We start from the raw sequence: 21,811 nt of genomic DNA, 5'->3' as shown, positions 1-21,811 counted from the left end.
AATCATTTTACCTATAGGGGATTTTAGAAATACTTAAAATAAGGGCTGAATTCGGTGTAGGCTTAACTTGTTGTTTGACGTTTAAATAACCGTTTTAATCAATATATTATCAATATATATGCCTGTATTTACACTCCAAAAAGGAAATGCTAGTTAGTTGCTAATGTGGCTATCATAAAGAAGTTCAAATGCCATGATGATCTGGATGAGACTGCCAAAACACAGCCCATATTTTAAAGTATTTTAAAATTCCCTATGGGAAAAATGAATGGTGGAAAAACAATTGGAACCATTTCCCTGTTTAACCTCTTGGTTTTATGGGTATTATGACACCTCCACTGTGGGGCTCTATTGAGGAAGTGTAGTATTGAGTAGCCAAACATCCTCAGTTAAATACTACTAATAATACAGGGTAGAGCATGGGAACAGAGGCACCCGATTAAAGGAGAAATACATTTTCCATTCAATAAGTGCATTTAATGAAAAGTTTATACTGTAGTTTCTGATAAATAATCACGTGTCCATGTGTCATCAAATAAATAACAAGCTTTCATACAAACACAATTTAACACTCAGTAGGCCTCCCGGAAAACCCTAGGAGGCATCCAAGAGAGAAGGAGAACGGATCTTCAATGTACTATGGCGCACAGAACGCCTATACTTACAATTATCAAAACAATTTGATTAGGATTAACATTAGATTGGCTCCCATTCTCTCATGGTACTCCAACCTTTGCACAGCAACTTCTTCTTCAATGAGTTTTTATGGCGGTTGGCATCCAATATTTTGCATTACCGCCACCAACTGGACTCGTTTATAAACCATTATACATTTTAACACAAAATTATGAAAGAAAATTACCCTACAGTACAATCTAACCATTGGAGGCTGCTGAGGGGAGGACTGCTCTTAGTCAAACAACTGGAAACCATGTTTTTGATGTATTTGATACCATTACACTGATTCCACTCCAGCCATTACGATGAGCCCGTTCCTCCCCAATTAAGGTCGGTGGCTGTGAGCTTAAGCTTGTTGTCCTGTTGGAAGGTGAACCTTCGCCACAGTCTGAAGTCCTGAGCGCTCTGGAACAGGTTTTCATCAAGGATCTCTCTGTACTTTGCTCCGTTCATGTTTGCCTCGATCCCTACTAGTTTTCTTGTCCTTGCCACTGAAAAAACATCCCAGCAGCATGATTCTGCCACCACCATGCTTCACCGTAGGGACGGTGCCAGGTTTCCTCCAGACGTAAAACTTGGTATTCAGGCCAAAGAGGTCAATCTTGATTCTCAAGGTCTGAGCGGCCTTTTGGCAAATGCCCAGCAGGCTGTCACGTGCTTCCAGAAGTTAAGTTAAGAATGACGTTCCACCATGGGTGGCAGGTAGCCTAGTGGTAAGAGTGTTGGACCAGTAACTGAAAGGTTGCTGGATCGAACCCCCAAGATACAAATCTGTCATTCTGCTCCTGAATTCCGACTGTTCCCCGGTAGAATTTGTTCGTAACTGATTTGCCTAGTTAAATAAATATCTGGAAATGCTGATGCTATGATGATTAGTTCAGTATCATTGCTACATTTCTACCACAAAGACATTATTATAAAATAGGATTTATTTTTAATAACAACTCTGCCTTTGACCTCCAAGTCTCTCAATTCTTCCCCTTTCGCTCTCCCCTTTCTCTTTATCTCTCCTGTCATTCTCTTCTCCTCTCTCTTTCCTCACCCACTCACCTTCCTCTCTTCTTTGGTTCCACCGTGAGTGATTTTCTGAAGCTCCATGTGGAATGGACCATGTGTTATGGACTTCCATGTGCTATGGGTGACAGGTAGCCTAGTGGTTAAGAGCATTGGGCCAGTTATCGAAATGTTTCTGGTTTGAATCCCAAAGCTGACTAGGTGAAAAAACTGCCAATGTGCCCTTGAGCAAGTCACATAACCTTAGTTGTTCTGGATAAGAGTGTCTGCTAAATGACAAATTTAACAGAAATATGTTGAGATTGTTCCGCTGTCAAATGTTTGAGCAACGACACCATACATCAATGATGTCGCTCTTGCTGCTGGTGATTCTCTGATCCACCTCTACCCAGACGAGCTTCAATGCCATACAACTCTCCTTCCGTGGCCTCCAACTGCTCTTAAATGCAAGTAAAACTAAATGCATGTCTTCCTATTTTGCAACAAAGCATCCTTCACTCATGCTGCCAAACATACCCTCGTAAAACTGACTATCCTACCAAACCTTGACTTCGGCAATGTCATTTACAAAATAGCCTCCAACACTCTACTCAACAAATCGGATGCAGTCTATCACAGTGCCATCTGTTTTGTCACCAAAGCCACATATACTATCCACCACTGCGACCTGTGTGCTCTCGTTGGCTGGCCCTCGATTCATATTCATTGCCAAACTCGTTGGCTCCAGGTCACCTTATCACAGTTCAATGGTCACCATAGCGCACCCATCCATAGCACGCGTTCCAGCAGGTATATTTCACTGGTCACCCCCAAAGCCAGCTCCTCCTTTGGCCACCTTTCCTTCCAGTTCTCTGCTGCCAATGACTGGAACTAATTGCAAAAATCACTGAAGCTGGAAAATCATATCTCCCTCACTAACTTTAAGCATCGGCTGTCAGAGCAGCTTACAGATCATTGCACCTGTACATAGCCCATCTGTAAATAGCCCACCTAACTACCTCATCCCCATATTGTTATTTATTTTTTTGCACCCCAGTATCTCTGGTCATCTATCACTCCAGTGTCTAATAGCTACATTTGTATTATTTTGCCACTATGGCATATTTATTGCCTTCCCTCCCTAATCTTGCTTTTCTTTATCTTGGCCAGGTCGCAGTTGTAAATGAAGGTGAAATAAAAATGATTTAAAATAGGTGGATATGCAGTACTAAGATATTTTACAGTCTTTGTGACAATTCAATCTTTTGATACTTTTTTTTATTGTTTGATTATTTTCAGTAGCGGTGTGTGGGTAAAATCCCAAGGGAAGCCATGGCAGGATAAAATTTGCCATATTACAACCTATGTGGTGATAATTGAGTTGTTTGATTTATAACCTGTTCGTTCCTATGCCTTGACACCATTATATACCTGTAATATATATATATATATATACACTGCTCAAAAAATAAAGGGAACACTAAAATAAAACATCCTAGATCTGAATGAATGAAATATTCTTATTAAATACTTTTTCTTCACATAGTTGAATGTGCTGACAACAAAATCACACAAAAATTATCAATGGAAATCAAATGTATCAACCCTGGAGGTTTGGAGTCACACTCAAAATTAAAGTGGAAAACCACACGAAAAGCTGATCCAACTTTGATGTAATGTCCTTAAAACAAGTCAAAATGAGGCTCAGTAGTGTGTGTGGCCTCCACGTGCCTGTATGACCTCCCTACAACGCCTGGGCATGCTCCTGATGAGGTGGCGGATGGTCTCCTGAGGGATCTCCTCCCAGACCTGGACTAAAGCATCCGCCAACTCCTGGACAGTCTGTGGTGCAACGTGGCATTGGTGGATGGAGCGAGACATGATGTCCCAGATGTGCTAAATTGGATTCAGGTCTGGGGAACGGGCGGGTCAGTCCATAGCATCAATGCCTTCCTCTTGCAGGAACTGCTGATACACTCCAGCCACATGAGGTCTAGCATTGTCTTGCATTAGGAGGAACCGAGGGCCAACCGCACCAGCATATGGTCTCACAAGGGGTCTGAGGATCTCATCTCGGTACCTAATAGCAGTCAGGCTACCTCTGGCAAGCACATGGAGGGCTGTGCGGCCCCCAAAGAAATGCCACAACACACCATGACTGACCCACCGCCAAACCGGTCATGCTGGAGGATGTTGCAGGCAGCAGAACGTTCTCCACGGCATCTACAGACTGTCACGTCTGTCACGTGCTCAGTGTGAACCTGCTTTCATCTGTGAAGAGCACAGGGCGCCAGTGGCGAATTTGCCAATCTTGGTGTTCTCTGGCAAATGCCAAACGTCCTGCACGGTGTTGGTCTGTATGCACAACCCCCACCTGTGGACGTCGGGCCCTCATACCACCCTCATGGAGTCTGTTTCTGACCGTTTGAGCAGACACATGCACATTTGTGGCCTGCTGGAGGTCATTTTGCAGGGCTCTGGCAGTCCTCCTCCTGCTCCTCCTTGCACAAAGGCGGAGGTAGCGGTCCTGCTGCTGGGTTGTTGCCCTCCTACGGCCTCCTCCACGTCTCCTGATGTACTGGCCTGTCTCCTGGTAGCGCCTCCATGCTCTGGACACTACGCTGACAGAAACAGCAAACCTTCTTGCCACAGCTCGCATTGATGTCCCATCCTGGATGAGCTGCACTACCTGAGCCACTTGTGTGGGTTGTAGACTCCGTCTCATGCTACCACTAGAGTGAAAGCACCGCCAGCATTCAAAAGTGACCAAAACATCAGCCAGGAAGCATAGGAACTGAGAAGTGGACTGTGGTTATCACCTTTATTGGGGGTGTCTTGCTAATTGCCTATAATTTCAACCTGTTGTCTATTCCATTTGCACAACAGCATGTGAAATGTATTGTCAATCAGTGTTGCTACTAGAGTGGACGGTTTGATTTCACAGATGTGTGATATACTTGGAGTTACATTGTGTTGTTTAAGTGTTCCCTTAATTTTTTTGAGCAGTGTGTATATATATATATTCCTAAGGCCAAGACCATAAATTCAACCACACCTGTTTCTCATCTCAAAAACAGAGGGCAACATTTTGTTTGGTGGAGTCCACAAAGCATATTGCATGTCAATATGACTATATACTTTTTTGCCCCACTGTACATGATTTCATATGTTTTTCAGGGGGGGGGGGAATTCATGGGAAGTAGAGAGACATATATATGGTGTCTTTACATACACTCATACACTCTTATGTACATGAACAAGCTCATATGGGACCCCTCAGAATTAAGTGTTACCAAATGTTGTTGTTTTCCCAGGCAACAATGAGCCACTGTTAAGCCTGCTCATTTACAGCCCTAGGGTCATATAATATGAAAAGAGAGCTCTAGGCACTTCAGGATGGAGAAGTAATGGAAGGCAGTATGGGGTCACAAACAATAAAGGCTCACATTTGCAACCAACGTTATTCCGTCACGCTCTGGAGTTTTCCATAGGTTTCATTTTCTTTTATTCAATGCAACAAGGGGATGGATGGCCTGGAGATGATGGAGATGTAACCAAACTCTTCAGACATTGGCCATGTATAAGGATAGCATTTTGAGATAGATTGATCTATTTTCATCCATCTTCTCCCTCATTGTATAGCGATATGTTTAAAGTCAGCAACAACCTTTCAGTGTGTGGGGAGAGCGATCACTTCCAGATGTGGCTTGTTTAATTTCTTCCCCATGCATCAGTTGTGTTAACTGAAAGCAGGGTCTGTACATTGGAGCGTTGATGTTGTAGTGTGGAGCAGATGACTGGGCTACTGAGTTATAACAGGGGCTCCTTTTCCCCTCATTGTTTATGGAATCGGGAAGCCATAATCGTAACATTTATATTCGGGCAAATGCCCCCCTCTTGAGACTGGCTCGGGCATCGCACACACTGGCCTGAACACAGCAGAAGGACGAGGAGTGTGGTGGTCCTCAAGGAGCTGCCGCATCAGGTTTATCCTGTACTGCTGGTACGAGATCACTTGTCCTGTGACCTGCCGGTGAACAATGTGGTCGTTGAGGAGAGCTATGTCTATTAGGTGAAAAAGTAGCTTCTTGTACCATTTAATAACTTTTTTAGGATAGGGGGCAGTATTCGGAAGTTGGGATGACTGAGGTGCCCAAAATAAACTGCCTGTTACTCAAGGCCAGAAGCTAGGATATGCATATAATTGGTAGATTTGGATAGAAAACACTCTGAAGTTTCTGAGTATAACAGAACTGATGTGGCAGGCACAAACCTGAGGAAAATCCACCCAGGGAGTGAGATTGTTTTGATGCGTGTAGTTTTCAACTGCCTGCCTATACAGTATGTTATGGGTTAGTACCTAGATTGCAGTTTCTATGGTGTCCACTAGATGTTAACAGTCTTTAGACATTGTTTCAGGCTTGTATTCTGAAAAATGAGGAAGAATGAGACCATTTTCTGTTTTGCACGCGTGGCCTATTGCGCGCTGTTCGTTGCTTTTCCTTTCTATTGAATACGCTATTGTCCGGTTGAAATATTATTGATTATTTAGACAATAGACAACCTGAGGATTAATTATAAACATCGTTTGACATGTTTCGACGAACTTTACAATACCATTAGGCTGTATTTGTTTGCCTGTTGTGACCGCCTTTGAGCCAGTGGATTACTGAACAAAATGCGCCAACAAAACTGAGATTTTGGGACATAAACAGGAACTTTATCGAACAAAACAAACATTTATTGTGTAACAGGGACTCTTTTGAGTGCAACCAGATGAAGATCATCAAAGGTAAGTGATTAATTTTATCGCTATTTCTAACTTTTGTGACTCCTCTACTTGGCTTGAAAATGTTTGTATGCGTTTGTATGCGGTGCGCTGTCCTCAGATAATCGCATGGTATGCTTTCGCCGTAAAGCCTTTCTGAAATCTGACACAGCGGCTGGATTAACAAGAAGTTAAGCTTTATGTTGATGTATGAAACTTAATATTTTCACGAATGTTAAATATGACTATTTCTGTAAATTGAATTTGGCGCTCTGCAATTTCATCAGATGTTTTCGAGGTGTGCCGCTAGCGGGACGCCTATCCTAAAAAGGTTTTAAGGGACTTTCTGGCACATTCAACAAAACTGTTCTGCATGTCACCTGCTCGCATCTTCTTGTTGTACTCCAAGACACAGTCTGGCTTCATTTTCCTCTCTCTGGTGACATAATCCAGTTTTCCTGTGTCTGATATTTTGGAGGTGTGGACAGTGGACAGAACATGGACATCATGTTTGTCATGCCATTTCACTGCCATTATCTCAGGTTTGTTTGGAACTCCACCTCCCCCTTACTCATTTTCTTTTTGAAAATTGGCATCCCCTTCTTGTTGGATCTCACTGTGCCACAGGTCCCTGTGTTCTCCCTCCAAAGGTACTGGAAAAAGGTAGGGCTACTGTACCAGTTGTCCACAAATACAGTGTGCCCATTTCTGAGGCAAGGCTGCAGCATGGTGCTCAGCACTGATCCAGATATGCCAAGACCCTCAAATTGCCTAATATCTGTTGTGGTGCCAGTGTAGATGATCAGGTGCTGTACATATCCTGTCAGACAGTCACATAAAACAAAGAACTTGACTTCAAATATGTGGCGCTTTGATGGGAAGTATTGGTGGAATGCAAGCCTTCCTTTCCAGGCTATAAGAGACTCATCAATGCACAAGTCACTGTGAGGAACAAACACTCTTCCAAATGCCATGGTGAAGCTGCCCAGGACATTCCTTATTTAAGTGAATGGCGAGGTTGGCAGTGGCATTGTTCACAAAGTGGAGTGCTCTCAGCAAGACAAGGAAGCGGTCCTGGGAGCAAAGGGGATGGAAAAAAGGGGTCTGCAGCAGGGTCCAATAGTACCTCACAGAGCCCTTCTTCACTCGCCCCATCAGCAGCACCGTGACCAGGAAGGATGGTAGTGTTCACGCATTTTGAGAGCTTTTTTACGCCAGGGGAAGTCTTTTCTTTCAGTTCATGAGAATACCTGCAAACTAATATGCATATTTAGTAGGCTAAAGGAATTCTGAATTTTGATGCATTTGAAGAGAGCCTTGGATTTTCTGTGATATGATAATGGGCATACCTGTTGGTTTCCTGCACCACACTATCCACCAATTCCTCATCAAGGAACTCTGTGGGGGTAGGCAGGGTGCTTTATATATCAGACAGGGTGTCATTGAAGTCTTTCTCTGATAATGTGAAGTGACAGGATCTCCAGCTGCGGGGACCATCCTCCTCATCCTCAATCTCTTTTCACTCACAGCCTACAAGATTGACAGCAGGACCAGCATCTTTGGGAGGTGAATGAAGTTCATTCCCTGGAAGGTTGAGGTGGGCACCATTTTCCTCACCCTCACAGTCCAGAAGTTTGTGGGGCAGATATTCCTTGCCCCTATCTGATTGATCCGACTCACTCTCATACACAGATTCTTCATCAGAATGACTAAATATGTCCTGTTTCTCCTCATCAGTGAGGCGGTTACTTTTGAAATGGGCCAGAGACTAGTGGCCGAGCAGGGAAGTTTGTTGCGGGCGTACTCCCCCCACACAAGTTGCTGGCTCCAGGTGGTGGGGATGGCAGAGACAAGGCAACAAAGAGTCGTCTCGCTCCAACTGGCCCTTTAGATTGGGGATGAAACATTATTTTAAAAGAGAGCCCTGTGTACATTACAATTCAAATAGCATAATAAAACAAACATATTTAATAAAATAAATCATATTCAACTACATAGAGGTACTCAATCAATAATGTAAACTGCCTGAGTGGCACCAGTACATCTAACTGCAGTGAACTCTGTTCCACAAATTAGAGCCAATAAATCAAAACAGAGATTTTCCCAAATCTGTGGAGACTGTAGGTATCGTTAGTGTTATCCATTCCTGTGAACGGTTTGGTGCTTATGATTCTTAACTTAATTAATTAAGTTACATATGAGGGAAGTTTCTGTAAGATTTAAATAAAAAATAACAAACAGAATGCAGTTATCTTCTTAAAGACCTAGGTCCACCCCACATTTTTATACAGACTACAATGATGAGTCCTAAAATTGTCTGTGTTGTGGTACTCCAGGACATGACATCCAACTCTCCAGTAAAGGACCAGGCTCATCAGTAGGTACGAGTATGTATGCTAACCGACGTTAGCCAGGAGGCTTTTTGTACAAGCTAGGCTAGCAAGCCACTTCGACCGCACATCAGTCTGTTTAGAATAACCAAGCGTCTTAATGCTACATGTACTTAACAAGAGAGCTATCCAAGCAAGTCCACAGTGGGGAGGCAGAGGTAGCTAGCTTGCCTCTGCGACTTAACCAGCCTGGCTAGAGCTAGCTAGCCTGGTCTCGAGGACCGGACCACTGAGGTGGGACTGGACCCTTCATCGACAAGGCTGGGAAGAGAGACAAGCGGTGCTTGACCGAGGTAGAGACAAGCAGCGGGGCGTACCCACCAAACCTCGCCGCCCTCTCTCTTTGAGTACCCTCTCGTAATTGGAGACAGAACGTATAGACGCCGGGATAAGCTCAGGCAGCTCCCACATACACCACACATAAGACATTTGCCCAGGCAGATAAGACATTTGCTCCGACAAAAGATGCAATCCATCTCTGCGTCCCGTAACTCAGACTCTGCCAAGGTACCCGGGAGAGGACTTCACTATCTTAAAACAGCAAGCCCCTTCAAGAATGCTACACAATTGTCAAGAGAATCTGCACCGTGGAGTAGGGGAACAGTGCCAGCTGCAGTCAAGCCAATGTTATTGACATAGTCCCACACAATAACTGATTCAATTGAGGGCAGCCAGAGCATGCACTGAGCCAATACTTTTTATCTACTTGAGCATGGTCACGAATCCGAACCCGAGCTGTTAGCCTTCGTTGTTTTGGTCGCGTTAGCCATCTCACCCATTGCTACAGCCAAGGCAAGCAATCCGAAGAATAACTAATTGGTTTGTGGTTAGGAACTAGAAGAACAAATACAAACTCCAGCACACAACATCCAGGGGGCGAGCACACTCTACTATAAAATGACAGTTAAGTTGGAGCAAAGTCAGTCTCTTGTTTCAACAATTGTTGCTTTTTGGGGGTGAGTCGTTCCTTATCACATCAGTTCTTCAATCGAATTTGTGAGAGTGTGACTACCCATTGTTATACCGAGAGTACTGTACAGACTGAAATGGAACTATCCTAATCGCTACCTTTTGAAAAACACAACTTCAACATTTATTCTTGATTAACGGTCAGATTGAATTACCCAATCCCAATCTGAATTATCATCAGAATCACATTCAGTTTTGAAATACTCAATTCTAAGATTTGAATCCAATCCGATTGCCGAAATCCAATCAGGAAAGTTATGAACAACTGTCCCAAAGATCCTCATAAATTGACAAGAATTGTATTGAACAGTATAGTCCCAGTCGGTATTCACGTATTAATAAGGAATTCCCCTCGACCATGGCCACATTCTATCCCATTGATCCCCAGTGTAAAATAGCCAACTTCGTTGTCGATCTTCAGTTATACAGAAATGACAAAACATGCCGAAATGCTGCTGTGTTGTTCAACGTACATGTAACCAAAAATCCCAATGTATGGTTCGCAATTCTCTAAGTAGTGAGAACACCCGGGAGCAGGGGGTGTTTAAAAGTCATCTTTAGACATGTACTATTTTTAAATATAGTTTTGTAATTGTCTAAAACAAGCACACAACAAGAAAATTGCGTTTGAAAAATATGGACAAACCTAGGTCTTGGACTACTGTATATCGTTGGGTTAATATTTATTTGCATATACTTTTGAGTAAAATAATTGCACCAAAAGCTCCAAAAGCACAATTTCTAATTGAACATAAATTGTGCAGGAAGTCTGCATAAAGACCTCATACGTTGTCCAGCCTCCCACTCTCAGCATTCCAAAATGGATGCAGGGTGCATGTTGGCACATTTTGCACTTTTACTCAAAATACTCCTTAATGGTGAAACAGCAACAGTCAGTTTACAATATTACAACAACAAATAAGTTACTGCAAACAACAATCACTGTTTTTTCCCCTCTGATATTATTGCACATGCGATAGAAGTGCACAATATGTACTGCATTTTTTTGTTGTTGAGCGTAGCCCCTCAGCTTGACAACAAGAACAATATAAATGGTGGTGGGGAGGCCAGTGGCGCTGTTCCCCCTACTGCAGATTCCATCTTTAAATGCCTGTGGAAAAATGCATTCAGCACATCTGTGCAGCTGGGGGATGACTGTCTACTTATAGCCAGAGTGAGGGGGGATGGAGAATGTACTGTATATGGCTGATGTAGGGGTCTCATTTCCTTTACTCTCTCTCTTTCATCAATAAGGTTTCTAACAATGCGTCCCTACAATTCTCCCTTCTTTTCATGCCTTTAATTCCATTACTGCCTGCTGGTGGGAAAGACATCGTGACGGTTGAGAAACAGCTTGACGTGAGGTAGCCACTGAATTTTTACTGCCCATCAGGGAGGGGTAGTGCACTCAGTCCAGGGGAATTGAATGCTATAGGCTGCATAGTGAAAAATAATGATATCAATATGCAGCCTTTGGTAATTTGTTTTCCTTTTTCCTTTCATGGCATGGCCTAAACACAGTGTACGTGCATATGGGACACGTACATAATGGATTCCATAAAGTAACATCCCTATACTGTAGCTGCCCCCATTGACAGTGCAACAGTGTTTGCCCGTTTCAGCATCTGGTTCATTATACGACTGATGTAAGCTTTTAAAGATGAACTTGCCGAGCACAGTTCAGGCCTCAACCCGCCTTTCCCCCTTCAGCCCCTACTCCTCTTATGTGAGAACATGTGGAATTAATTTACATGTTGCAGCGGGGACAGGGACAGAACGCAGACAGGGAGAGAGAGGCAGCTGCAGCTCTTTTGTATTGGCAGCACAATCAACCAGTCAGACAGCTGATTTAAAACATGCTGAGACACATGGAGCATGCTGTACAGCTTACCACTAGGACATGAGTGGAGAGGACAGGATTTTTTGTATTCCCATACTATAACTTCTTATTCGTTTTCCACTTTAACTCTCGCTTGAGTTCTATTTCTTGTCTTCCATAGGGATTTTTGTGAATTGATGTCTGTTCATGTGAATGTAAGACTTGGCCTTTGAAAAAGTGTGAAATCCATAGGCGTTTCCTTCAAGGGTTAAAGAGAAAGGGAGAGGAGAGGCTTGATGAAAGGAGGCCGTGAGTGAGGGATATTAACAGGGAAAGGGAGGGAGGCAGTGAGAGAGAGATATTAACAGGGAAAGGGAGGGAGATAGGAAGAAAGATTGAAGGGATTTGAGCGACGTCAAATCAAAATAAATACAATTTCATTGGTCGCGTTCACATATTTGGCATATCAATCAAATGTGTTATGAAGCCCTTTTTACATCAACAGTTGTCACAAAGTGCTATACAGAAACCGAGCATAACACCCCAAAGATCAAGCAATGCAGATTTTGAAGCATGTTGGCACAGAAAAACGTCCTAGAAAGGCATGAATGTAGGAAGAAACCTAGAGAGGGGTGGCCAGTCCTCTTCAGGCTGTGCCGGAAGGAGATTACAAGAGTACACGGCCATTAAGGCCAGATGTTAACGCAGGTGTAGCAAAAAGCTTATGTTCCTATCACTGATGACAGTGCAGTAGTACCTAACAAAACATTACTCGGTGGGACAAAGAAAAACAAAGAAGGACACACGGGTAGGCGGTAGGTATCCTAGCAGTTAAGAGTGTTGGGCCAGTAACCGGAAGGTTGCCGGTTCGAATCCCTGAGCCGACTATGTGAAAATAATGTCGATGTTCCCTTGTGCAAGGCACCTCAGCCTAATTGCTCTGAATAAGAGCATCTGCTAAATGACAAAAAAAAATCTAAACATTAGTGAAACATTGTATTCAAATAAGTGACTGTATCCCGTATCCCATGTCTGGTTGTCAGAGTAGAAACATAGATGTGGTTGTCTACAAAGGAAATCATTAATTTAAAATGTTATTAACACCAACTTTGGAAGTAAAGTTCCTTGGGTGTGGGAATAAAAGTATCATGATCCATTCTCTTTGTGATAAACTAAATTGTTTCAATTGCATGTGAAGACTCATATTTAGGCTTGTCCAATTCCATTTTTCCGAAATTGGCAGGTCTATTACTCGCAAAGGAACTCCTTTCATCAGTCAGGCTTCTTGGATGTGTTACATTGTATCTGATAGGCAGAAACGTTGATGGTGGCACTGCGACAAGGCACAGGGGAACAGATAGAGACACAATTCAAGCAAAAGTTCCCATTAAACCCACAAGTTTCTTCAGTTGTTGAGATTAATCCACAGGACCTCTAAGGAAATGCCTGGCACAGGATGCCAACATCTGGGGACTGTACCTCAAGACTGGGGGTGGTCTCTAGCCCTGGTGGTGTTTGGGAGTTTTAGGGTGGTCTGCTTCCCGTGTCAACCGCACTTCCTTCTGCGGCTGAGATAATGGAAGCGGGACGGTGAGAGAGACGCACTGTCTAATTGATTGTTTTGTAAACATATGGACATTGAGTTTACAGAGCAGAATGGAAATCGAGGGGTTAAAAGTCCAGAAAAAATAATCAGACTGACTTCCTGTTTGACTTTACATTGGAAGGTGGCATTTGGGAAGTTTAAAAAGCTCCAACCTCGCCGAGGGACTCGCAGTAAAACATAATGATTATTTTTGTTGAATCACGTTAGCGCTAATTCTTCTAGAAGTTTATATCACCACCCCATTCGTTTGTGTAGTCGGTGGCAAATGGTGAAACTCATGAAGGGCTAATGCACGTCAGTGGGTTTCTGAGTCACTGACCCTAAACCGCCAAGACTAACCTCTGAGTGTGATGATAGCCGCTCTGTCTGGGCGAAACATACTTCCAAAAGCCTGGAACATATGCCCCCCTGGCCCCTGAAAGTGTTCCCTTTCAGATGCCGGGAAACGATCCAGCTTCGCTATAAAACCAATAATGAGAGAAAGTAAGTTTGGACCAGCAAGTTGGAGCGAGAGTGTTTATAATCAAAAAACAAAAAATCCTCTCCTTCCCTGTTATTTTTAATAGACTGTTTTTTGTGAATGTGTCGTCATTTCCATTTGTGCTCTTTGAAAAGGGAGGAAGGAGGCAGATTGTGTTGGGAGGAGGAGAGCAGGGTGTCTCCATGTTGCCCTGGAGCTCTGCATGTGAAGCCACATCTGAAGGGAAGGGGAGTGGGGGGTTCTGGGAGCCTGGCTGTAATTACTGGGGCACTGATGTTGAGGAATTGATTGAGTTTGTAATGACCGCTTCAAGACCCATGGCAATTCCACTTCAAACAGGGGTCCGTTCAGGAAAGAAAGAAGGGGAAAATGGGGAAAGAAAAATGGATTCAAACTTTTCTGCCCTTGTTGAAATGGATCATTCCAGATACACAACCGGACCCCTATCAAAAGAGGGGTTTTGTTTAGGATGTTGTAAAGACAGGGCTGGAGGCATAACATTAGTTAACCATGCATTGGTTACACTCAGTCAGTAACATGTTGTTTAACACGTGGATCGACATTTGAATATTTACATTTCCAATGGATCTCTGTTAAAAGACCACATGCTAATATTATTGTTCTTAGATTCTGCCTCACAAAAAGAGGAATTAAACACTTGAACAATTGTGAATAAAAACCTCTTACGGATCAGACCCTTTTTTCCAATTTTAGCCTAAAATGACATACCAAAATCTAATTGCCTGTAGCTAAAGACCTGAAGCAAGGATATGCATATTCTTGACACTTTGACGTTTGTGAAAATGTAAAATTGATGTAGTAGAATGCAACACATTAGATCTGGTAAAAGATAATACAAATTAAAAAAGTTTTTTTGTGTTTTTTTTGTACCATCTTTGAAATGCAAGAGAAAGACCCTAAAAGTATTATTCCAGCCCAGGTGCAATTTATATTTTGGCCACGAGATGTTAGCAGTGTGTGTGTGCAAAGTTAAAGTTTAGACTGATCCAATGAACCATTGTATTTCTGTCTAAACAGTTGTATCAAGACTGCCCACATGTGCCTAATTGGTTTATTAATAACTTTTCAAGTTCATAACTGTGCACTCTCCTCAAACAATAGCATGGTACTGTAAATTGGACACTGTAGTTAGATTAACAAGAATGTAAGCGTTCTGCCAATATCAGATATGTCTATGTCCTGGGAAATGTTCTTGTTACTTACAACCTCATGCTAATTGCATTAGCCTACGTTTGCTCAACCGTCCTGCATGGGACCCACAAATCCTGTAAGGAATTTTTATCTCAATTTCAAATAATTTATGAGTAAAAATGTTGTACCTTACTGTGATTGTTTTCAGTTAAAATGGTCAAAAAGAAACAAAATGAGAAATTTGTTGTTGTTACCAGTGCTTATTTTTTCAGGCAAATTGACCGTCTATTATCACAAATAAATATATCTTGGTCCAAAATGGTTTAGACTACGCCCTTTCGACAATAAAGCTAATCACAATTTCCCAGCAAAATGATTGCGAAAAAACAATTCCTGTGCCAGAATTATACATATAAGTGATGGGATTCAAACCTAGATCTTTGATGTACCAGGAAAGCACATTAGCCCACAAAGCTAAAGTCTAGATATAGACATAATACCAATGAACTACATAAACCAATGGAACTCCTAAGGCATGGTTTACTCATCACACGAGTGCCGTCACTGAGTGTAGTCACCGAAGCACCACTTTGACTTTCGCGAAGCGGATCCTGTGTCCTGCCTTTCACCCAGGACAACGGAATGGATCCCAGCCGGCGACCCCAAAAAACGACTTCGAAAAAGGGGAAAACGAAGCGGTCTTCTGGTCAGACTCCGGAGACGGGCACATCGTGCACCACTCCCTAGCATTCTCCTCGCCAATGTCCAGTCTCTTGACAACAAGGTTGATGAAATCCGAGCAAGGGTAGCATTCCAGAGGGACATCAGAGACTGTAACGTTCTTTGCTTCACGAAAACATGGCTCACTGGAGAGACTCTATCGGAGATGGTGCAGCCAGCTGGTTTCCCCACGCATCGCGCCGACAGAAACAAACATCTTTCTGGTAAGAAGAGGGGTGGGGGCGTATGCTTTATGGTTAACATGACGTGGTGTGGCCACAACAACATACAGGAACTCAAGTCCTTCTGTTCACCTGATTTAGAATTCCTCACAATCAAATGTAGACCGCATTATCTACCAAGGGAATTCTCTTCGATTATAATCACAGCCGTATATATTCCCCCCCAAGCAGACACATCGATGGCTCTGAACAAACTTTATTTGACTCTTTGCAAACTGGAATCCATATATCCGGAGGCTGCATTAATTGTAGCTGGGGATTTTAACAAGGCTAATCTGAAAACAAGACTCCCTACATTTTATCAGCGTGAAACTGAAAGCGCGAACCACTGCTTTTAATCAGGGCAAGGTGACTGGAAACATGACCGAATACAAACAGTGTAACTATTCCCTCCGCAAGGCAATTAAACAAGCTAAGCGTCAGTATAGAGACAAAGTAGAATCTCAATTCAACGGCTCAGACACAAGAGGTATGTGGCAGGGTCTACAGTCAATCACGGATTACAAAAAGAAAACCAGCACCGTCACGGACCAGGATGTCTTGCTCCCAGGCAGACTAAATAACTTTTTTGCCCGCTTTGAGGACAATACAGTGCCACGAACACTGCCCGCAACTAAAACATGCAGACTCTCCTTCACTGCAGCCGACGTGAGGAAAACATTTAAACGTGTCAACCCTCGCAAGGATGCAGGACCAGACGGCATCCCCAGCCGCGCCCTCAGAGCATGCGCAGACCAGCTGGCTGGTGTGTTTACGGACATATTCAATCAATCCCTATCCCAGTCTGTTGTTCCCACATGCTTCAAGAGGGCCACCATTGTTCCCAATAAAGCTAAGGTCACTGAGCTAAACGACTACCGCCCCGTAGCACTCACTTCCGTCATCATGAAGTGCTTTGAGAGACTAGTCAAGGACCATATCACCTCCACCCTACCTGACACCCTAGACCCACTCCAATTTGCTTACCGCCCAAATAGGTCCACAGACGATGCAATCTCAACCACACTGCACACTGCCCTAACCCATCTGGACAAGAGGAATACCTATGTGAGAATGCTGTTCATCGACAACAGCTCTGCATTTAACACCATAGTGCCCTCCAAGCTCGTCATCAAGCTCGAGACCTGTGCAACTGGGTACTGGACTTCCCGATGGGCCGCCCCCAGGTGGTGAGGGTAGGCAACAACATCTCCACCCCGCTGATCCTCAACACTGGGGCCCCACAAGAGTGCATTCTGAGCCCTCTCCTGTACTCCCTGTTCACCCACGACTGCGTGGCCACGCACGCCTCCAACTCAATCATCAAGTTTGCGGACGACACAACAGTGGTAGGCTTGATTACCAACAACGACGAGGCGGCCTACAGGGAGGAGGTGAGGGCCCTCAGAGTGTGATGTCAGGAAAATAACCTCACACTCAACGTCAACAAAACTAAGGAGATGATTGTGGACTTCAGGAAACAGCAGAGGGAACACCCCCCTATCCACATCGATGGAACAGTAGTGGAGAGGGTAGTAAGTTTTAAGTTTTTCGGCGTACACATCACAGACAAACTGAATTGGTCCACCCACACAGACAGCATCGTGAAGAAGGCGCAGCAGCGCCTCTTCAACCTCAGGAGCCTAAAGAAATTTGGCTTGTCACAAACTTCTACAGATGCACAATCGAGAGCATCCTGTCGGGCTGTATCACCGCCTGGTACGGCAACTGCTCCGCCCGTCTGCACAACGCATCACCGGGGGCAAACTACCTGCCCTCCAGGACACCTACACCAGCCGATGTCACAGGAAGGCCATAAAGATCATCAAGGACAACAACCACCCGAGCCACTGCCTGTTCACCCCACTATCATCCAGAAGGCGAGGTCAGTACAGGTGCATCAAAGCCGGGACTGAGAGACTGAAAAACAGCTTCTATCTCAAGGCCATCAGACTGTTAAACAGCCACCACTAACATTGAGTGGCTGCTGCCAACACACTGACTCAACTCCAGCCACTTTAATAATGGGAATTGATTTGTATTTTATTTTTTATTTCACCTCTATTTAACCAGGTAGGCTAGTTGAGAACAAGTTCTCATTTGCAACTGCGACCTGGCCAAGATAAAGCATAGCAGTGTGAACAGACAACACAGAGTTACACGTGGAGTAAACAATTAACAAGTCAATAACACAGTAGAAAAGAAAGGGGAGTCTATATACAATGTGTGCAAAAGGCATGAGGAGGTAGGGGAATAATTACAATATTGCAGATTAACACTGGAGTGATAAATGATCAGATGATCATGTACAGGTAGAGATATTGGTGTGCAAAAGAGCAGAAAATTAAATAAATAAAAACTGTGGGGATGAGGTAGGTGAAAATGGGTGGGCTATTTACCAATAGATTATGTACAGCTGCAGCGATCGGTTAGCTGCTCAGATAGCTGATGTTTGAAGTTGGTGAGGGAGATAAAAGTCTCCAACTTCAGCGATTTTTGCAATTCGTTCCAGTCAGAGGCAGCAGAGTACTGGAACGAAAGGCGGCCGAATGAGGTGTTGGCTTTAGGGATGATCAGTGAGATACACCTGCTGGAGCGCGTGCTATGGCTGGGTGTTGCCATCGTGACCAGTGAACTGAGATAAGGCGGAGCTTTACCTAGCATGGCCTTGTAGATGACCTGGAGCCAGTGGGTCTGGCGACGAATATGTAGCGAGGGCCAGCCGACTAGAGCATACAAGTCGCAGTGGTGGGTAGTATAAGGTGCTTTAGTGACAAAACGAATGGCACTGTGATAAACTGCATCCAGTTTGCTGAGTAGAGTGTTGGAAGCGATTTTGTAGATGACATCGCCGAAGTCGAGGATCGGTAGGATAGTCAGTTTTACTAGGGTAAGCTTGGCAGCGTGAGTGAAGGAGGCTTTGTTGCGGAATAGAAAGCCGACTCTTGATTTGATTTTCGATTGGAGATGTTTGATATGGGTCTGGAAGGAGAGTTTGCAGTCTAGCCAGACACCTAGGTACTAATAGGTGTCCACATATTCAAGGTCGGAACCATCCAGTGTGGTGATGCTAGTCGGGCATGCGGGTGCAGGCAGCGATCGGTTGAAAAGCATGCATTTGGTTTTACTAGCGTTTAAGAGCAGTTGGAGGCCACGGAAGGAGTGTTGTATGGCATTGAAGCTCGTTTGGAGGTTAGATAGCACAGTGTCCAATGACGGGCCGAAAGTTTATTGAAAGTATATAGAATGGTGTCGTCTGCGTAGAGGTGGATCAGCGAATCGCCCGCAGCAAGACCAACATCATTGATATATACAGAGAAAAGAGTCGGCCCGGGAATTGAACCCTGTGGCACCCCCACAGAGACTGCCAGAGGACCGGACAGCATGCCCTCCGATTTGACACACTGAACTCTGTCTGCAAAGTAATTGGTGAACCAGGCAAGGCAGTCATCCGAAAAACTGAGGCTACTGAGTCTGCCGATAAGAATCTGGTGATTGACAGAGTCGAAAGCCTTGGCAAGGTCGATGAAGACGGCTGCACAGTACTGTCTTTTATCGATGGCGGTTATGATGTCGTTTAGTACCTTGAGTGTGGCTGAGGTGCACCCGTGACCGGCTCGGAAACCAGATTGCATAGCGGAGAAGGTACGGTGGGATTCGAGATGGTCAGTGACCTGTTTGTTGACTTGGCTTTCGAAGACCTTAGATAGGCAGGGCAGAATGGATATAGGTCTGTAACAGTTTGGGTCCAGGGTGTCTCCCCCTTTGAAGAGGGGGATGACTGCAGCAGCTTTCCAATCCTTGGGAATCTCAGACGATATGAAAGAGAGATTGAACAGGCTGGTAATAGGGGTTGCGACAATGGCGGCGGATAGTTTCAGAAATAGAGGGTCCAGATTGTCAAGCCCAGCTGATTTATACGGGTCCAGGTTTTGCAGCTCTTTCAGAACATATGTTATCTGGATTTGGGTAAAGGAGAACCTGGAGAGTCTTGGGCGAGGAGCTGCGGGGGGGCCGGAGCTGTTGGCCGAGGTAGGAGTGGCCAGGCGGAAGGCATGGCCAGCCGTTGAGAAATGCTTGTTGAAGTTTTCGATAATCATGGATTTGTCGGTGGTGACCGTGTTCCCTAGCCTCAGTGCAGTGGGCAGCTGGGAGGAGGTGCTCTTGTTCTCCATGGACTTCACAGTGTCCCAGAACCTTTTGGAGTTGGAGCTACAGGATGCAAACTTCTGCCTGATGAAGCTGGCCTTAGCTTTCCTGACTGACTGCGTGTATTGGTTCCTGACTTCCCTGAACAGTTGCATATCGCGTCAGCTAAATGGCATATATTATTATTATTATATTATATCACTAGCCACTTTAAACAATGCTACCTAATATAATGTTTACATACCCTACATTATTCATCTCATATGTATACGTATATACTGTACTCTATATCATCTACTGCATCCTTATGTAATACATGTATCACTAGCCACTAACTATGCCACTTTGTTTACATACTCATCTCATATGTATATACTGTATTAACATGGTCCACAAACACCAGGAGAGTAAAAAAAAGAAGGCATGACAATGTCTCTTCGAAATCAGTAGGCTGAAAATATTTTACATGGGCCCTCAGAACCTCAAAAATGTTATACATCCTCAACGTTGAGAGGCTGCATCACCGCTTTGTTATGCATCTGCTTGGCATCCGACCACAAGGCACGACAGAGGGTAGTGCGTATTGCTCAGTACATAGCTGGGGCCGAGGCCTCTGCCAGATAGGATTTCTATACCAGGCCGCGTCAGAAGAAGGCCATAAATATTGTCAAAGACTCCAGTCACCCAAGTCATAGACTGTTCTCTTTGCTACTGCATCACAAGTGGTACCGATACACCAAGCCTTGATCCAACAAGATCAATCAATCAAGTTGTATTTGTCACATGGCTCATAAACAACAGGTGTAAACGAACAATTAAATGCTTACTGATGGGACCTCCCCAACAAAGCAGAGAGAAAAATAGAGAAAAATGATAAGACAAGGAATAAATACACAATAAATAACGATAACGTGGCTCTATACATACATCCTCAACTGGCAGCTTTATTAAATAGTACCCGCGAAACACTAGTCTCAATGTCAACAGTGAAGATGCCTTTCCGGGATGCTGGCCTTCTAGGCAGAGTTGCAAAGAACAAGCCATATCTCAGACTGGCCAATAAGAAAAGATTAAGATGGGAAAAAGAACACAGACACTGGACAGAGAAACTCTGCCTAGAAGGCCGTCATCCCAGAGTCGCTTCTTCACTGTTGACGTTGAGACTGGTGTTTTGCGCGTACTATTTAATGAAGCTGCCAGTTGAGGACTTGTGAGGCGTAGGTTTCTCAAACTAGACACTATAATGTACTTGTTCTCTTTCTCAGTTGTTCACCTGGGCCTCCCACTCCTCTTTCTATTCTCATTAGAGACAGTTTGCGAGCAGTAGTACACAGCGTTGTACAAGATCTTCAGTTTATTGGTAATTTCTCGCATGGACTAGCTTTAATTTCTCAGAACAAGAATAGACTGACAAGTTTCAGAAAAAAGTCTATGTTTTTGATCATTTTGAGCCTGTAATTGAACCCACAAACGCTGATGCTCCAGATACTCAACTAGTTTAAGGAAGGCCAGTTTTATTGATTCTACCTGTTAGTCCTATAGGGGCAGTATTTCATTTTTGGATAAAAACACGTGCCCGTTTTAAGCGCAATATTTTGTCACGAAAAGATGCTCGACTATGCTTGAATTGATAGCTTTGGAAAGAAGACACTCTGACGTTTCCAGAACTGCAAAGATTTTCACTGTGAGTGCCTTAGAACAAAAGCTTCAGGCAAAACCAAGATGTTTGAGCGACCAGGAAATGAACAGGATTTCTGAAGGTACGTTTTCCATGATCGCCTTATATGGCTGTGAATGCGACAGGAATGAACGGACTTTCTAGCGTTTCCCCAAGGTGTCTGCAGCATTGTGACGTATTTGTAGGC

This window comes from Oncorhynchus keta, chromosome 25 (assembly GCF_023373465.1).
Source record: "Oncorhynchus keta strain PuntledgeMale-10-30-2019 chromosome 25, Oket_V2, whole genome shotgun sequence".
Taxonomy (NCBI): Eukaryota; Metazoa; Chordata; class Actinopteri; order Salmoniformes; family Salmonidae; genus Oncorhynchus; species Oncorhynchus keta.
This window is presented reverse-complemented; position numbering follows the sequence as displayed.